General features: G+C 41.9%; 1 protein-coding gene across 8 annotated transcripts in view; it reads left to right on the plus strand.

Moving 5' to 3' along the window:
* SHANK3 (SH3 and multiple ankyrin repeat domains 3) overlaps positions 1-18,629 on the plus strand; it is a 402,299-nt gene that overhangs the window by 82,764 nt on the left and 300,906 nt on the right. The window lies entirely within an intron of this gene.

An 18,629-nucleotide genomic window follows, 5' to 3' on the forward strand; every position in this document is an offset into this window, starting at 1 on the left:
GAGGAAACATACACATGAAAGGGCCTATGACAATATCTTGTGAAGAGGGGCTAAGAGAACTTGGTTTATCTTGTTCTGTGTAATGGAGGTTGAAAGCAGAATGTCAGAGAAGGAACAGAATCATTAGAAATGAGTTTTGCCACAAAAATGAATGTATCTAAACTTGTCATTAATAAAGTTAGGAGACCTGTAGCCACAAGAGTAGTGAAACTCTGCAGTAGTTTTCGGTAAATGCTCTGGGGAACATAGGCAGAGAAGGGGAAGCTCAGTCATTTTACAGTGCAACTCCTTCCATAAATACATCAAGTTAATGGGAAGTGACAGCCTGCAAATACCACAGGCTACAATCTTTGATGGAGGAAGTTGCTTCCCATCCACAGTCCGCTTTGCCCCTCTTTGTGAAAGTTCTTGAACTTGAAATAGCCAATGTCTGTGCTCTTATGGAAACACACTCACTTGCTTGAGGACCTTTCAGAAATGCTTTGACTCGATGTCCAGCTAATACTAATCTTCGGGCATCCCTTGAGAGAAGAGTATGCCTGCCAGCTTCTTACTCAAATACCAGCTTCGGTGCCTGCAGACAAGCTCCCAAACCATTTGCCTTCTAGAAAGTCTTTTTCTTGCTTCTTTTTCCATGTTATTTATAGATGCTCTAGGCCATAGTATCAAGTATGACAACGATGTCATACAATCCCTACAAACATCATGAGTGATCCCTGTGAGAAGCCTTATTACACATGCAATCATTCTCATTAAACGTCTGCATCTGCACTTGTCATTAGAGCAGCTGTTTGTTCTGGATGGAAACTAGTAGGGAATTGCTGAGCAGATATTCAGCACTTACTGGAAATCTGCCACATTCCAGTTGTGCCGGACCGACTTTGTCTCATGCAAAAGAAACTTACGTGGGTAGTGTCTGTTGTGTCCTGAGGTACTAGCATTTCCTGAAAATGCACCAAATACCTGTGCAACATGTGTACCATGAGTACACAGGGAAGCTGGAAGCTGCTCTTTGACCTGTTTTTTGGCAATCATGATGAATTTGCTGTGATTGTCCTTGAAAACCTCTGCTGCAAGCTGCTGGAGTGGTATTACATTCTGCATAAGGCTATTTCATTTAAATTTTAAGTAAGTGCATGTTTTAATGTGAATTAAGCCTACAGTCATTAAAAGTGTACATACAACTTGCATATGCAATTACCATGACTGTATGTAAAAATTATGCATCTATGTGGAGATATCAGTTAATTAAATAGTTCCTTATACCTGAACAAGAAATAAAAATGTTTATGTAGTTTCAGGAAATGAATATATAGCTTATTTTCTTAATCTATTTAGAACTGATTTCTTTAGTAAAACTGAGACCATATTGCTTATAAGCTGTGATACAAGTTGGTTTGGACGCTGAAAGAAAAAAGTCTTGAATGTCAGATTGAGTGTTCCTTGTAGGCACTCTGATGTTTTGTCATATGTGGGAACTTTAACCTGGATTTACACCATAGTGGAACACCAATAACAGAATGAATTTAACTAATTTTAAGTGTCTACAGTGCAGATGCCTGCACTGTATCTAGTTGTCTGATGCTCCGTAATAGCTGAAAGAAGCAGGAGTGTCATTTATGTAGCGAAGTGCAGATCCTCCTGGAGGAAGGGAATCTCATCCATACCATCACTGGCAGCCAAAGGTGCGTGGCTCCAGTGGCTGCTACATGCACAGAACCAGAGGAATGTCACTCCAGACAGCTTTGCTCTTAACTAGTGTCATTTCTGCTCTTTATTAATGCACAACAAATGCTAGAAGGTGTTTCAGCTCAGCCGTGATGGCCCTTCATGACAGGTGTCATCCCATGGGAGGCTCTTTGTGAAATCCATCTTTGCTTAGACCTTTCTCTGCCTGCTGCATGCCATCTACCACTCTGGGAGATGGGTCATGAAAGGGCTTGTGTGGATGGAGGCAGGAAGCTCTGCCATGCTCAGAGATACTGCTGCTCTTTGGGGAACTTTGCTCTGGAAAATGAGTGTATTCCCATATGACTTCTCTCTGATTTAACCTAAAAGTTCCAGAAAGGGGCATCTTTTAGGAAACTGCTGCTTCCTTTACAAATGAGCTGAACTTTGAGGATCCAGAGATGAAGAAAGGGGAACTTCTTGTTTTGACATTTGTAGGACATAGAGTGGCTGGTGAAGGAGCGATGGTATATCAGGTGGTGGAGAAAGAACAAATGGCTTCTGCTCAGATTTTGCTCATGTCCTGCAGAGACCTAGCAAATGCTAATGGCGGGGGGGAAGTGTTTTCCTTTGTGAAGTAGTGTGACTAATTGGAAGCTTCTGTTCCAGAGAGTAAAAGCTATGCTTAGTAATCCAATCAGACTTTTTTATTGACATAAATAGAACCTGATCCAAACCTGAATATGATATTAGTGTTACATGCTCCTATTGGTTCCCAGGTTTCAAATAGAAACTCTGTGCCTCCCTGCTTAGACTGTTTGCTCAGTATTTCAGCATGTCAGTAAGTCACTGACTGCTGTGAAGTCTGGCACTTCCTCATGTATTGTCTTCAGGTACTTGTGGTAATGGGGTGCTATGTTTCTATGATGGAGTTTCAGCATGTCAGAGAAAACCTGAGTCTGTGTGAGGGTGCCTGTGTGCTACCTGGAGTTCTCCTGTGGCTGAGATCTATAAATATCTCTTTGTGTGGCTATTTAGTCAGATTACTGCACATAGCTGTTGTTAATTTGTTACTGTTAAACAGATAGCTTGGTGTCAGCAGCCTGAGATGATTCAAAATAGCATTCAGTGATTTAAAGAGTTTAGAAGGTATAATCTGTTTGATTTTCTTCCTTGAGGCAAATCAGCCAGGGATGGCGTGCACCTCTTTGTGTGTGGTTTTGTTAAGCTATTGCAGCTACTAACTGGCCTAACGCAATCCATGTGGAGTACAGTGCTCGATCTGTATGGTGGTACAGGAGCGCTGAGTGCATTATCACCTCTATTTGGCTAATAGCAGGTTTTAAGAAAGAGCCTAAGAACAGGGTAGATCTAGGATTGGAGTTTACTCAGCATATCTTCCCAGCTTTTGTCAGACTACAACTTACTATTTTCCTGAGCCAGCATTTGTGCTTACACCTCTGTCTTTGCTCTTAGCTTGCTTTTCTTCCATAAACTAGGGCTACAAATATGACTGGAGGACTAGAGCATCTCCCCTATGAGGAAAGGCTGCCAGAGCTGGGCCTCTTCAGCCCAGGGAAGAGAAGACTGACGGGGGATCTTATCAATGGCTACAAATACCTTAAGGGAGAATGCCAAGGGGATCAGACCAGACTCTTTTCAGTTGTCCCATGTGACAGGACAAGAGGCAGTGGGCAGAAATTTAACCACAGGAAGTTCTACCTGAATATAAGGCAGAAATTCTTTCCTCTGAGAGTGACAGAGCACTGGAACAGGTTGCCCAGAGAGGTTGTGGAGTGTCCTTCTCTGGAGATATTCAAGGCCTGCCTGGATGTGATCTTATCTAACATCTTCTAGGTGACCCTGCTTGAGCAGAGGTGTTGGCCTAGTTGATCTCCAAAAATCCCTTCCAACCTCAACCAAAAACATCCTGTTAGATGCAGTCCTTCCCAAAGCTCCACAGCCTCATTCAAATACTTTCTTCTTCCTAAAGAACAGAGACATCATTTTTCAGGTAGGATATTGCGTACTGAAAATACACAGGATGAAAAAAAGCCTCTTCCTCTTTCTCCCCCTTTTCCTCCCCCTCCTTTTTTTTCCTTCTAGCTACTTTAGCAGTATCTGTAGTGGAAGATCAGAAGCAAAGTGCTGCCTGGGCACTAGCTTTCTCAAAAATCTCTAACCTCTTACCCTCTTAGGGTGCCCACTGACTGGACTAGGTGTATTGACTACTGAAGCACATTGGATCAGGAGCCAGTGCATCCAAAGTGGCCTTAAGGGATATTCTGGAGAATACACAAGCCTCAAAGGAAGTTCATTTAGTATCAGGGAAAGGAAACTGTAGAGGATGGCAAACTTGAGTGGAAGTTTAAAAGGGGAGATGAGTCTTAAAGGCTGTCAGTCTTCCTGTACGGTGTTCTTGGCTCAGAGAGAGCATGAAGGATCCATTGGACCAACAAGCAGGAAAGGATAGGCTCTCATCTCAAGCCTGCACTGTGAAAACAGGCAGTTGCGCACATGATGTACCAACATCATATTTGAACAGTACTAATACCCAGTAGTACTGGTATTAGTACCCAGTACTAGAGGGCTGGAACAAGCAGACAGGTGTATTGTGTAGGTAGTCATAAAAACATGATGAATGCTCACAGAAGCATTCAGTGACATCCTTCCTCATTCACTGCCGTGGTCAGGCATGAGGGTTATGATTTGGACAAAATGCTAATCTATCAGCATGGCTCTAGGGCTCTCAGGGGCAGAAGTTTTATCCAGGGTCATTCCTGCTTTTCTCTCCTCTGCCTCTCCCCTTGCAGTTCCCTGACCCCTGAAATCACAAGGAACATCTGACAGATCAGAGTTGATACCATTGTAACACACAGTGTGATTTCCCCCCCCCCCCCTTCCCCAATGTGGGAACACAAATCCAATGTCTAGTCCTTCCTCTGCCTGACTGTCCATGTGTGATCCACTGTGGGCATGTGTACTCTCTCATGTCAGGCCAATGAACACTTTCCCTTTGCCAAGCCTGTGGGAATGTGCATGCCCTACTCGCCCCCATTCTCAATGATTGCTTGTATAAAGAAGAAGAAATGTGGGGCCATTTCACTTCACTGTCTTCTTGAAATTGTATGCTTTGCTCCTGCAGGCTTGCAGCTGTTTAACAAGTCATTATCTGTCTGTCTTTTGTCTGTCAGCTAGTTCTTCTAAGTTTCTGTGTTATGATGGCTGACTATTCTTTGCATCATCACTCACTTGGGGAAGGCTTCATTCCTGGAAAGAATTTATCATTCCATTTGCCTTGATGCGAAAGGGACTGGTAGTGAGATCAGCAAAATCTTCAGCATGAGAAAGCCATGAAAACCCCATCTGACCTCCTGTCTACCAAGGCAGACATTAGGGACCTCCAGCCATTGGTGCTCTTCTCAGAAGCTTGTCACAGGAAGGTGCCAGTTTCTCTTGCTTTTGCTTCCTCAGTTTGTAAAGGTCTGCTCTTCCCTGACTCAGAGTAGCTCAGAAGTTGCCAAATGGGCCACCACTGCCATGACTACACCTTGGCTCTAATTCATGCAGTGAAGGCCAAAGGTTCACCCCCTATCATCTTACTCCACTCATACTCAACCTTTGACCTGTCTTGTTGAAATTTCACTTTGCAATAGTTGAAGTGCTATTCCTTGCTATGAGCTTCACTTCTGCTGAAGCTTGCCATCCTCTACAATTTCCTTTCCCCAATACTAAGTGACACTTCCTTTCTGAGGCTTGTGTATTCTCCAGAATACCCCTTAAGGCCACTTTGGATGCAGTGGATACTGCCTGTTCTGTAAGAAGGCCTTCATAACCTTCCCTCTGATGATCTCTCTTCTGATGAAGTTCTGCTCCTGATGAAGTTCTGCTCCCCTCCCCCTCCTTCAAAGTCTCAGGTTTATCCTAAAATCACTGGGCGTCTTTTCTTCTGTCCTGAGAAAGAAATGTACCTGTCATATATTCAAGGTTAGAGGCCTCCAGATTTCCCCATGACCTAATGACCTTTGAAAGCTAGGCATTTCAAATAGGCTTATCAAAGACTTCACATCACGTGCCATTCATCTGCCTCCAGTTTTTCTAGTCTACTAAGGCAGGAGCTCTGACGATGCCACGTGCCCGTTTGTCATTTAGACTCCATTTTGGGGTCTTTTTTCACTTCTGCTAGGATTTTATTGTCTTGACATCATACAACATTGGACACTTGGCACTGAACAATCACTAACAGCTGCAGGCTCCACTTCCTCTTACTTCTACTTCACAATCCTCTTTTCCCTCTCCCTTTTCAGGGATGTTTTTCATGAGTCTGTCTTGCCTGGAGTTGAATGCTATGTTGGCACTAGAAAAAGAATTGGATCCACTTCAGGGCTGTATTGTCAGTGCTCTGAGGACACTAATAGGTCTTACTGGCCTGACCAGCCCCACTTGGGGCCTCCACTCACCCCTGCCCATGGACCCAAGAGCCAGTTTAAGCTCAGGCCTCAGTCCTTACATGAGCTGTCCTGTAGGAATACTAGTCTCCAGCTCAGCTGCAGCCATGCCTGTGTTTGGCCATGGATACAGATGATCTGGACCTGCAGACTGACTTCTGACCTGACCTCAGACCTGCTTTGTCACTGTGGGCCTTCCTCATGATCTCTGGGCTATGTTTGATGCTGGATAGTCTCACCAGACCTAATTCAGACCCTGATGTATGGATTGACTTCCTGGCTTGAACTTGGACCTGCCTTGTCACCATGGACTTCCTTGATAATCTTGACTCTTGGTTGAACCTGACTCCCTTCTCTGGGTAGTTCAAGAAGGCAACACTAGGTAGTGTTCTGTGTTTTAGGAGGAATAAGGCTTGTCTGAAAGTCTTGATCTTCAAGAGGTGCATTGTATTCTGATAAACTGATCCAGTGTCACTGCTTCAGTTTTGTTCTTGCATGGGACTTGTGATAGCTCAAAGCCCTTCAGGTCAGCCTGTCTACAGCTTCTTGGGATTTTTTTTTACCAAAGTATTGGTAAAAGCAAACAGCTAGCTGCTGTTCAATTGCAGTATTCTAGGTTTCTTTTCCCTTTCTTTATTGATAAATTCACAGAGTAATAGACATGATCTTTCAAATTCTGTGAATGTCTGTCTCTTTTCGAACATGTGACTGGTATGATTTGACTTGGAAATGAAACCATTTACCTTTTGCAAGCTGAACTTTATCAGAGTAGTTGCTGATTTAGAGATGAGCATGTTCTTCTGTGCAGACAGTTTCTTCTAACCTTGATTTGGCACTGCCTGGGCTAGCAAAGAGAAACTGTCTTGTCTGTATGGCCTTTGTCATCTTTTTGGCACTGCAGCTATTTCCAAAAATGTTTACTTCGTGTGTCCTCCATTGATCATCAGGACTCAAAGTTTCTGCTTATATGTTGCAGAATCTGGCTGATATCCACAGAAGAGAGCCTTAAAATTCCTTTTGTCTTTCTGATAGGATGCTAGATTTCACCTCCTGGTTTGAGGAGCCCATTGGAAGTTCTGTTGTTTAGATTTTATGGATCATATCTATGTTGTAGACTGGCCATGTGAAGTGGCTTTCCTGACTCGCATTGGGATTTGACATCCAGCTGATGAGAAATGGTTGATGATTGGGGTCAACTTTACTGAGGATGTGAGGGAAGGAGATACTCTTCACTCTTTCAGAGTCACTGCCCTTGTCACTCTTGTCCAGATTGCTGTCCACCAAGACTACTAGAGCCTTTTCCTCAGAACTGCTCCCCAGCCTTTATCATTGCCAGTGTTTCTTCTTTCCCGGGGCAAGACTTTGCATTTGTCCTTACTGAATTTCCTGGAGTTCCTACTGGTACATTCCTCCAACCTGTTCAGGTCCTTCTGGATAGCAGCCCTGTCCTTGAGTATATTGGCCAGTCCCTCTAAGTTAGCTGTCACCTGCAAACTTGATAAGAGTTGTACTCTTCATCACTGCCTCCGTATCTCTGATAAAGATGTGATCATCAGGATAGACTCCTATGATGTTCCACCTGTCATTGACATCCAGAGAGAGAACAATCCATTAACAACCATTCTCTGAACCTGACCATCCAAGCAATTTTTTACCCATCTAGCTGTCTACCTGTCCAGACTGTAATGTCGTAACTTCCATACAAATAGAGTTAAGACTTCTTTTAGGGCCCTAACCCATGGGATTCCACCAAGTAGGCACCTGAAGAGGCTCCCCTGAAGTCCAGAGATGTGATCCTACTTATTGCCTCGCTTCTTCCACGCAGCATCCTGAACTCCACCATCTCATGGTCACTGCAGCCAAGGCTGCCCCCAACCTTCACATCTCCAGCAAGTCCTTCTTTGTTTGGTAGTACAAGCTCCAGCAGCACACCTCTCCTCGTCGGCTCCTCCACCACCTGTGTGTTCATCAATGCATTGGAGGAGCCTCCTGGACTGTTTATGCCCAGCTGTGTTGTCTTTCCAGCAGACACCAGGGTAGCTGAAGTCCCCCATGAGAACCAGGGCCTGTGATCGTGAGGCTACTTCCAGTCGTCTGTAGAAGGCCTCATTGACTCCCTCTTCCTGATCAGGCGGCCTGTAGCAAACACCCATAGTAGTGTCGCTCACGTTAGCCTGCCCTTTAATCCTTACCCGTAAGCTCTCCACTTGCTCTTCATCCACCCCTCCGCAGAGCTTGATACATTCCGGTTGCGCTCTCACATGAAAAGCAACTCCACTGCCTCATCTTCCTGGCCTGCCTTTCCTAAAAAGCACATAGCCATCCAGGACAGCATTGCAGGCATGTGAGCTCTCCCACCATGTCTCTGTAACTGCAATGAGATTGTGGCCCTGTGACTGCACACAGATCTCCAGTTCCTCCTGTTTATTCCCCATGCTGCACGCATTCGTACTCAGGCATTTCAGAGAGGTAATCAAGCATGCATGTTTCCCAGGAGGGGTGCAGGAGGACCTTCTATAGTCATGCCCCACATGCACCCGCTGGAGGCATCCCAACTTGAGCCACATTTTGTTGGCTCTCCTGTCTCTATAACTCTCCCCTTCTCGCATCCTTCCTAGTTTTAAGCCCACTTTACCAGGCTGGCCAATCTGTTGGCAAAGACATGCATGCCCTCCTTAATGAGGTGGATCCCATTTCTCCCCATCAGTTGTCCATCTTCAAACAAGGTCCTATAGTCATAGAAATCGAAACCTTGTTGCCAACATCAGTTGTTAATTTGGAAAATCCACCTACTCACATCCTTCCTCCTCATTAGCTCTGGATAGCTGTTGCCACCCTGTGAATCCTGCTCTTTTCCATGTAGAGAACAGCAGGAGAAGAATCCTAAACTGCTGCTACTTAGTAGCCATACTGAACAGTTTGCTTTTGTTAGCCATACTGTGCAGCTGTTGCCTGGTGGATTCATCATCCCAGCTGCTCTGATTGGTGTGAGCTGTGGGTATCATTCCCTGCCTCCCCTCTTAACTGTGTTACATCCTCTGGTTTCTTATCATCTGGCTAATCACTGCCAGTACATGAGCTGTTGCTTTTCTTTTTGCTGCTGGTTTTCAGATGTCTTGAGGACTGACTTAGGTGTTTCCTCTTTCAGGAATCCAGTACTCTGATGGGATTAAACCAGGTGTCATGTCCCAAGCTTATAGCTGAAACTTCTGGGTGTTGCATTTATTTATTTGCCTTTCATTTAATGAAAGAAGTCTTTCCAGTTACCATTGCCTCTGCTTAAAAAAAGGAGAAAAAAAAAGTAGTAGTTCAGGTCCTTACAGCTGATCTATCTTCCATTCTATTATCTGTTGGAGAGGCCAGCAGTTTCCTTCTAAAGAGGAATCCAAATTTTACTATGCAAAAAAAATACTAACTTCTGTTTTTTTCTTTCTCAAGCCTCGTATCTCTAACATGGAGTCTGTACTTTGTGTTCTTGGTATCAAGATGGATCTTTTTTGTCCAGTTTTGAAGGTCCCCTGGGCTGCCACTGTATATTCCTGGAAGATCTGTGGTTCAGCCTTCTCTCCATAATAACTATGTCAGACCTTGCTATAATTAACTGTAGGGAGCATCCAGCCCTACCTAGAAGTGTTCTGTCAGTGCCTAAGTGACTTCAGGGTCACTTGTTGAATATATTTTCCCTTGATATTTCTGGTGTGGACACCTATACTTTGGCCTCTGCCTCCCTCGGTTACAATGTTATCACTGCATCTCAGAGCTGATGTGGACTTGGTGGAGCAGTTTGCAGCTGGTACTTGCATGAAGAATGTCAGGATCCCTCTGCAGCTGTGTTGCAACTGTCTCAGTGTCACCTAGAGTGCAAATGTACATGTAGGCTCAGTGAAAAGTTGTGGTTCCTCAAGCTGCTTCATCCACATGCTGGCTTACAGTGTGCCCACCTTTCTCCAGAGACCTCTGAGGTGCTGATTTGCTTCTTCAAGGTTGTAGAAGATCTGAAATGACAGCGGACGTGCTGTACCTTTCGTGTTCAGGCTCAGAAGAGGGACAATGGAGCTGAGTTAGAGCTCCTACTAGAGTCTAATACTCTCTGACCAGGTTCTTTTAGATATTCTATGTATGGAAAGTTTAATATTAAAAGTTTACTTTGAAGGTATGTATGATGTTACATGGGATTTTTGATTTAGCAGAATGATACAGCAATATACTGAAATCACAATACAAGTGTAAGTTATGCTTAACAAAACATAGCAATTGCAATATACAGTTTAATCACATTACCAGTGTGGTTCCCATTACCAGTCTCTATAGTATGGTCACCATTAAGATGCTGGACACTACCAGTCACCAGGAAGGAATATGTGCATTGAAGCCAGCTCAAGACCATTGCTCTCTTCAAAATTCCTTTGTTGTTCAGATTTTATATTTTATGTTGGGCTGAGCCACATATATGCTTTTCCCTCCCGTGCTGGTCTGGCTCTCTCAGAAACATTCACAGCAGCTGGTCCACTCAATGGATATAGCTGCTTATCTAAAGCAAAGGTCACCCTCTGGTCTGCTTTGTATTGAGATTAAGTCAGCTTTCTGTGCCAACGCTGTGGTTAATGAGTCACGCATGTTATTCCTGAGCTTCATGGGCACCTTGCCCTTGCCAATCTCCTCTGACCATTCTTCCACCGGAGGGGTTTATTGGTTGGTCACAGCTCCCTAGGTAGTTCAAATGGAAGTGAATCCTGCTGTCAATATGAGGATGTTTGCAGTTCACATGGGTAAATGTGTCTCAGAGATCTCTGGTCATTGGTAAGTAATCTTTCTTTCTGCATATGTTCCTTCTAATCCTCCTTTCCCAGCAGTAAGGGAAGATTCTCTACCATACCTTTGATGGGACCTATCAAAAAATGGGCTTAATGCTGGATGATCTAACAACCAAGTGATAATAATTCAATGATATCTGAAAATCTTATCATAATCTTCTTACATAAGCCATCCTTTAACTCGCTATGAATGTGAGCAGGTGATTCTTCTATAAAATTAGAATAAGAAATCTTTAAATATAGATCCTGATTTCTCTCCTGTCTAGCTTGTATGCCAATGGAGCTATGGAACTGGTTGTGTTGGCTCATCTCAAACAGTTCTAAAGTAAGTCTTAAAGTGCAGACAAGTTTCTTAATGATCAGTAAATGCAAATTTTGTACAAATTTCTATGTTCTTGTGATACTCATGGTTGAACTTTTCCATTTATATGTGCACAGGATTATCATATGCTGAATATAAAAATAACATGTAAGTAGTTGCTACAAATTTCTTCTATTTTTGCTGAAATTTAACAATCAGAGCTTCTTGTCTTTGTCAAAGTTGTCCTTTTGACTACTGCGTTTTTGTGATGTTTCAGGCAGAATTCTTGAAACAGTTTTTTTTTGTGGGTAATTCATGCTATTAGCAAGTAACAGTTTCTTGTTACAAGTAGTACAGGTTTTGTTGATGAAGAGAGTTTCTCTGGCTTCAGTGCTCTCAGTGATTTATACTAAAAATCATGGCTTCTCAGCAGGTAAGGCTAACCTTGGTGATGAAATTCAAGCACACCTCAGAGATTTTAAACTACTTTTAACTTGGCTATGAGCATTTCTGATAAATCTTTACCTTGACATAAGGAAATCATCACATGAATACTGCATAAAACTTTTGTTTCTACCATGTTTTGGACCTGAGTCTCCCTGCACAGCCAGGACGATGCTCAGTGTTGGCATTTGCTGCTTTGTGACAGGCCAATGCTGAGCAGTGGATGCTGTTGGCCTGCAATGACAGCCCAAGGCATCACTGAATGAGCTGTACAGGCATCAGTAGTGCTGTGTCTCATGTGCTGACCTTTGGTGGGAAGGTCAAGGTGTCCCCTTCTGAGCATGGTGGTGTGGACTTGTCAGGAGGTGACCCAGACTTCCAGATGTGTCCAGCAAGAAATGAGTGTGATGGTCTCAACTCATGTACCTGTGAGTGGGAGTGGTACCACCAGTGTGGTCTTTGACTACTTGACATGGGATTCCCTTGATGAAATGCAACACTTGGATCTGAGCAACTGTCAAGGCTGCCTATGGCATTGATGAGGAGTACTCAACAGAGTCTGCAGGGTTTAAGGTGTGATTCATCCCTCAGATGAATATAGATACACTATAGGGTGAGACACAGATGTCAATATCATGGCATGATTTCTTTTCTAGCTCTTCAGTGTTAAATGTAACTATGATAGTTTCACATGTACAATTAATAAAATTATCCTACCACAGGATCACATAGGTGGGAAGGGACCCCGTAGACATCTTGTCCTATCACTGCTAAAAGCAGGGACTGTGAGTGCAGGTTGCTCAGGGCTGTGATTAGGCAAATGCTGAACACCTCAAGGCTGTGGAATCTCCACCCTTCGAGGTTTCTGTGGGCCCGTTTGCCCAGCTTGCAGAGGTCCCTCTGAATAGCAGCCCTACAGTCCTGCACACTAACTGCTCCTGAGTTTGGTATCACCTGCAAACTTGTTGATAGTGAGCTCAGCCTGATATCCACATTGTTAATAGTAGTCTTAAATTGTATGGGCCCCAGTGTCCATCCTTGAGGGATTATCTAGTAACTAGCCACTAGCTGGAGTTGGTAGCTGTGATCACCATCCTTTGAGCTTGACCATCCAGCTAACTTTCCACATTTCTTATTGTCCACCTATCCAAACCATCTCTGTCCATTTTGCTGTAAGGATGTTATGGGAGGCTACATCAAAGAATCTTCCTAAATCCATTGCCACGTTCTGTGTTCTCTTCTTGTTCGCAAAGCCAAGTGTCTCATCAAAGAAGGCAATAGAAAAATAGGACTGAAGAGGAACCTGAGATGTCATTTTGTCTGTTCTCCTACCACCTCCCCCTCCTATTCCCCCCCCCCCCCCCAGATTAGCTCTATTTAAATGCTTTATGTCCGGTGTTGCCTAAACTATTTGTGAGCCCCTTCCATGCTGGAGGATGGCTGCAGCCTCCCTAGGTAGTCTGTTTTTGTGTTTAACTGTCTTTACTGTTAGAAAGCTTTTTCTGACATCAACGTGAATCTTTCTTTTTGAATTTTAAGCCTGTTACTTTTCCATGATTATTGAGAACATATTATTTTTGTCCTCATTGCAGCTGCTTTCTTCTGTTTTTACAACCTCATCACCCCTTCTCCACTTTATTTTCTGTTCTCTGGACTAAATACCCCAGAACATTCAGTTTTTTCTGCCAGAGACCTTGAAAATTTAATCTGATCATTACTACTGATTTATTGTGGATTCTCCCAATATCACTTATTTTTAGGAACTGAATTAAATAGGATTTCAGCTGAAATCCTATCTGTTTTTTGCAGAGCAGAGGGATTACATTGCATCCTATTGGTGCGCCTGCTAATTGTAAATCCTGATTTTTTTTTTATCTTCAGTCATGACATGACTTTGACTCATGTTCAACTTGTGATCCTGTAAGCCTCAGATCTTTTTTTTTTTTTTTTTTTTTTTTAGTAGAACTGTTGCCTGTAATCTTCCAGCCTGTATTTGTGCTTACTATCACAGACTGATAGAATAATTAAGATTGAACAGACTGCTGAATGTCTAGTCCAACCCTGCTACTCAGAGAAGGGCCTATTCCTGAGCTGTATAAGGATGTCCAGGGCCCTACTCGGGCAAGGTTTGGATGTTCCTGAGGCTGGAGTGCTACCACCTCTCTGGGCCTTGTTCCAGTGCTTACTCATTCTCCTGGTAAAGTCTTTTTGTTATGCCCAAGCAAAATTTCCCCTGTTGTAACTTGTGACCATTTCTTCTTACTCTTTCTCTGCACATTTTAGAGAAGAATCTGGCTTCATCTTCTGTCCCCCCCCGACCAAATGAGTAATCTCACCTATAAATCTAATAAGCATATTCTGTATGCCCTCATCCAGTTTGCTAAAGAAAAAAATTGAACGCTACTGAACCTGTCCTGTGAAAAGGACAGGAGTAGAGTCCTGTGAAACCCATTTAGCATACCTTTTTAGTCTGAGAGTGAGTCATGGATGAGCTTTCTGATCAGTATTTCATCCAGCTGGTGGTAGTTTCACCTAGATTTAATTTCCATAGCTTCTGAGAATGTCACATGAGACTGTCAAAAATTTTACAGAATACAACTAGGTGATATCTTCTGTTCCTTTACTTTTCACAAAGTCTGATTTGTTACCTTGTCATAGAAGTAACTTGGATCACTTAAAATTGATTTGCTCTTTATAAATTCCTGTCGTTTGTCATCTCTGCTTACAGATTATGTGCTTCACCTAGCATTTTTCTGGACAGTAAAATTAAGTTGCCGGGTCTATAGTGCTATGCTTCCCTCTCCTGTCACACACACTTTTAAAGCTAGTTGTAATGTCAGTCTCTTCCAGTTTTCTGAGAGCTTTTTAATATTACCAAATTTAACCACTAATGTCTGCAAATTCTTCTAACAGATTTTTGGCAGTGTAATTCAGCTTCCGGTCTGCAAATCTCTGGTGATTTGCAGAAAAGCAAAGGTGATTCATACATTGATTGCAGAAAGAGGCATGAAGGCAAATACTCCCCCAAATACTGTGCCAGTTTTATCAGGACTAAATGGTTTGCTGATTTGATGGTATTTGCCACATGACCACAGCCAATTTTGGAGTGAAAACGGAAGTAAAAACCTTTCAGCATTCTTCATACCAAAGCTTTTCTCCCTTGTTGAGTTGCAGGTGTACTCTTTTGTTAATCTGCTCTTACAGCTCATGTATTATAATGTTTTCCTGTTTTCCAGCTATTTTTTACTTATTGTTTCTTATTTCCTACCTTGACCTTTCTCAATCTTTTTTTGTACCTGTAATGCACATAATTGTGCCTGTAACCTTGAATGGTTCTCCTTAAAGATTTACACTTCTGTGTTATCTTAACATATCATTTGTATCAGCTTTTTATTGCAACATAGGCATATTGTGAGATGTACACAAAAATGTGTATCTAGTTGCTATAAAATAGACATCATGGTCTCAACTCTGAAATTTGCAGTCATGTTGCCCAGGCAACAGAATTTGCTCAAACAGAGCAAGCAGAGATTTTGTTAAAGAGTGTCTTCAGTTAACTGTGATTTTTCTAATTCAACTTTAATTTTAGCTTGAAGAGCTTAGAGTTCTTACTTGTTAATGACATCATATCTTATGATGTCATAAAACATAATACATTTAATTCTACTTATGTAGATTATAAGTGTTCAGTGTTAAGAATATGTCAAAGGAGAAGATAAAGCTAGTAGTTATTTTACGGTTAAGCTAACTAAACTGTAAACTCTTGCTAGCTAGTTGCCGTTGTTCCTCAACATGTGTAAAACAGAAATATCTGCTGTTTGACATGCTTTAAAGAGTTAGGACTAACTCATGCCAAAATTTTAGCTGATGTGAGAAAGTCGATAACATTGTTTTTATTAATAATCTCCATATTTTTCTTGTCGTCACTACAACAGTAACCTTGTATTCCTCCATCTGTTCTCTCGTGTCAAGCATTTGGATTTCAAGGGAAGGTAGTTTTTGGTAAATGTGTGCAAAGCCTATGGATTTTGCTCTCTAACTCTACTATTGTAGAAATTAAAATAATTTATGGAGGTGTGGAGTTCCAGTTGGCACTTAGAATGGTTACTCAACCTGTTATGTACCAAGAATGCAACACATCTTCCTCAAACTTGCTTCATTTGCTATCTGAGTGGAAAAATAGATTTTTTCAGTTTTTAAAAGTATGTTCTTTAAACGTTAACATGAAATTTATTAAATTTGGGACCTATGAGAAATTCATTATCTGTGCTTAAGCTCTTGGCTATCCTTAATGATCAGCTAACATAACCCAGCATATTCTAACTTTCCTTATACTTGAAATTAATTAAAAACTTGCCCATAAATCAAGTTTTAAGAGTAGTTTGCATTGCAAGTAAACTACTAGTGATTGCAAAGTCTAATTGCTTCTTCTTGAGTGACAGTTTCCATGTATGAGACTGGCACCTCTTGGTCTTGAGTGGGGCTCGACACCTTTTAGGGGTGCTCAGCATCTGTTCCCACCATCTTGTTTTGCTGCTTCAGCTATTCTCACAAAATTAGGTTGTTAGCCAGTGTGCAAGAAACCAATAGTCACACAGGGTTGAGATGTTTGTTTATTTCATTTCTGTACAGAGATGGGTGCTAGGTGGTAGATCCACAAAGCTACCCCACCCTCTCCTTTTCTTGTTCTTTACTTATATAAGCTTTTAGGGGAGTACTTTATACAGATTTTTCTATTGGTCACAGTTTTATTACATCATGTATTCACTCTGCATTTGTGCTTTAATATTCCTGTTAATTAGCATAAGAAGCAGAGAAGAAGGTGGTAACATCGTTATCATGTCATTACCATCTCATTATTCAATTAGGGAAGTGTAATTTAATATGTTAATAAGCCTTAATAAACTTACAGGTTACTCTGGGTTATTCTGCTGTTTTTGTATTGATGACTCCTTGCATTCTTCAAGTGTTGTGATTTCCTCAAGGTTATTTGGCTGGAACCAGCTGTCCTTTGCGTTACTGTGTTAAGATATCCTCTCTGCCTTGTTCTTGAGTCTTGTTAACTATTTGCAGGGTTTCCACAGCATCATTCCAACACGGTCACAGAGGAGGAGCTGCCTGTGCAGCACTCTAGCTTTCTTTGATGTGCCAAAGGAGTAACAAGCTTGCTTGTATGTGAACAACTTCTCTTCATTTTTCAGCCATGGTGCCTCTTTAGGCCTATTGGAAATTATAGGGTAAAGCAAACTCCCCCCCTTCTATCTGAAAATACCATTAACTCTCTGGAGTATTATCTCTATCTTAACGCAGGAATGAAAATATCAAAGTGCAGGGCAGGCAAACCTGTTTTTCTCTGGCCCGGGAGAGATGTGGGGAAGAGTGGGACATATGGCTTCACAGTTGCAAAGGCCCAAAGTTACTGCTGTGACTGTGAAGTTCATGCTCCACTCTCACGCATATAGTCTGCAGGACGCAGATTAAAGGGGAATCGAGTCTGTTACCTCTCATAGTAAGCTGCTTAATTACCCTCACTGCTAGGAAGTTCTGTTTTACTTCAGTGTTATTCTACCTAATTTAATCTTCCTGTTATTAGATTTTCTGTGTTGCAGTAATTGGAAAGCCTTGCAATTGGATATCTTCCCTATGTATTAGCACCAATGCATAGTGATCTGATCATCCATCAGTTTTCTCCATTGATGAATAGAATAGTATGAGCTCCTTTAACACTCATATTTTAAGGCTTTTATATCTAACAGATCGTTTTTATGTCTATAAATTGAATTTTCCTCACTTTTCCCACATTCTTCTTGAAACAGTTGCTAGGAATAACCTCAGTATACTAATACAGGTCTTGCTATTGTGACATACAGAGCTTTTCACTGGCTTGACATCATTTCTAATTGATACTTTCAGTTAGATACTTTCAATTAGTCTTTATAGGTACGGTATTACCCCTGAGAGTTTATGTTTGTGTCCCTTTTTTTTTCCCTCCCCTTTGCCTTTATGTTCCTTCTTTCTACCTCTTATTACCTCAGTGCAGCCAGTACCTCTTACCTTTAAGAGTTTTACCTCTTATAGCTATGTACTGTGGCTGTTTTTCATAGCCTGGCTGCACTAAGACAAACATCACAAGGCTCAGATTCTGCTGTAACAAGAACTTATTTGTTATCCCACCAGACTTCTTACTGTCATCAGTTTTACCTCCTGGAAGCCAATATCTTTGGCTAAATGGTTATTACAACCGTAGAGTAGATTTAGACCAAGAACCTGAGCAATGCCACTTAATATCCTGCTTGATGATAACTCTCCTTGCTAACAATACATTTTGAGCTAGTTAAATGATATATAACATGTAACGTGTGTAATCAATATATCCTGGTCCCAGTCTGAATATACTGTCATGGAAAAAAGTAAATGTATTGTATCATACATTTCTGGGCATGAATGGCTTGAATAGAGGTCAGGATGCAACTTTTTCTAGCTGCCTCCCTGCCCCCCCCTCCAATATAGGCAATCAGCCCTGCAGGTGTTTGCAAAAGGTGCTTAAAAACTATCTGCTAAGTAGGTGCTACAACCAATGAAAGTAGCTTGTCTTAGTGCTCCTCTCTGCTTAGAAAATCAGAGTTCTGTTCTTAGATTTTAACCTATTTTGGGGCAAACTAAGCATATGTTTTTGTCCAAGAGTGTGGTAGTAGGATAACTGATCACCATTCTTTTTGTAATGTTCTTTTAAGATTTGGAAGACTGTCACCATATCTTTTCTTAGTTTTCTGTCATTTAGGCTAAACAAACCCAGTTCTTTCAGTCTTTGTTAAGTCACCATGTTTCCAAAGTCTCTTTTTCACCTTATTGCTTTGCATATGTTTCCATCCTTAAAGAACTATGCCCCAAGTCTGAATATATCTTTCCAGATGGGGCCTTATCTTGTTAAACATCCTAGAATTAAAATTTCTC

Source organism: Rhea pennata, chromosome 1 (assembly GCF_028389875.1).
Source record: "Rhea pennata isolate bPtePen1 chromosome 1, bPtePen1.pri, whole genome shotgun sequence".
Lineage (NCBI taxonomy): Eukaryota > Metazoa > Chordata > Aves > Rheiformes > Rheidae > Rhea > Rhea pennata.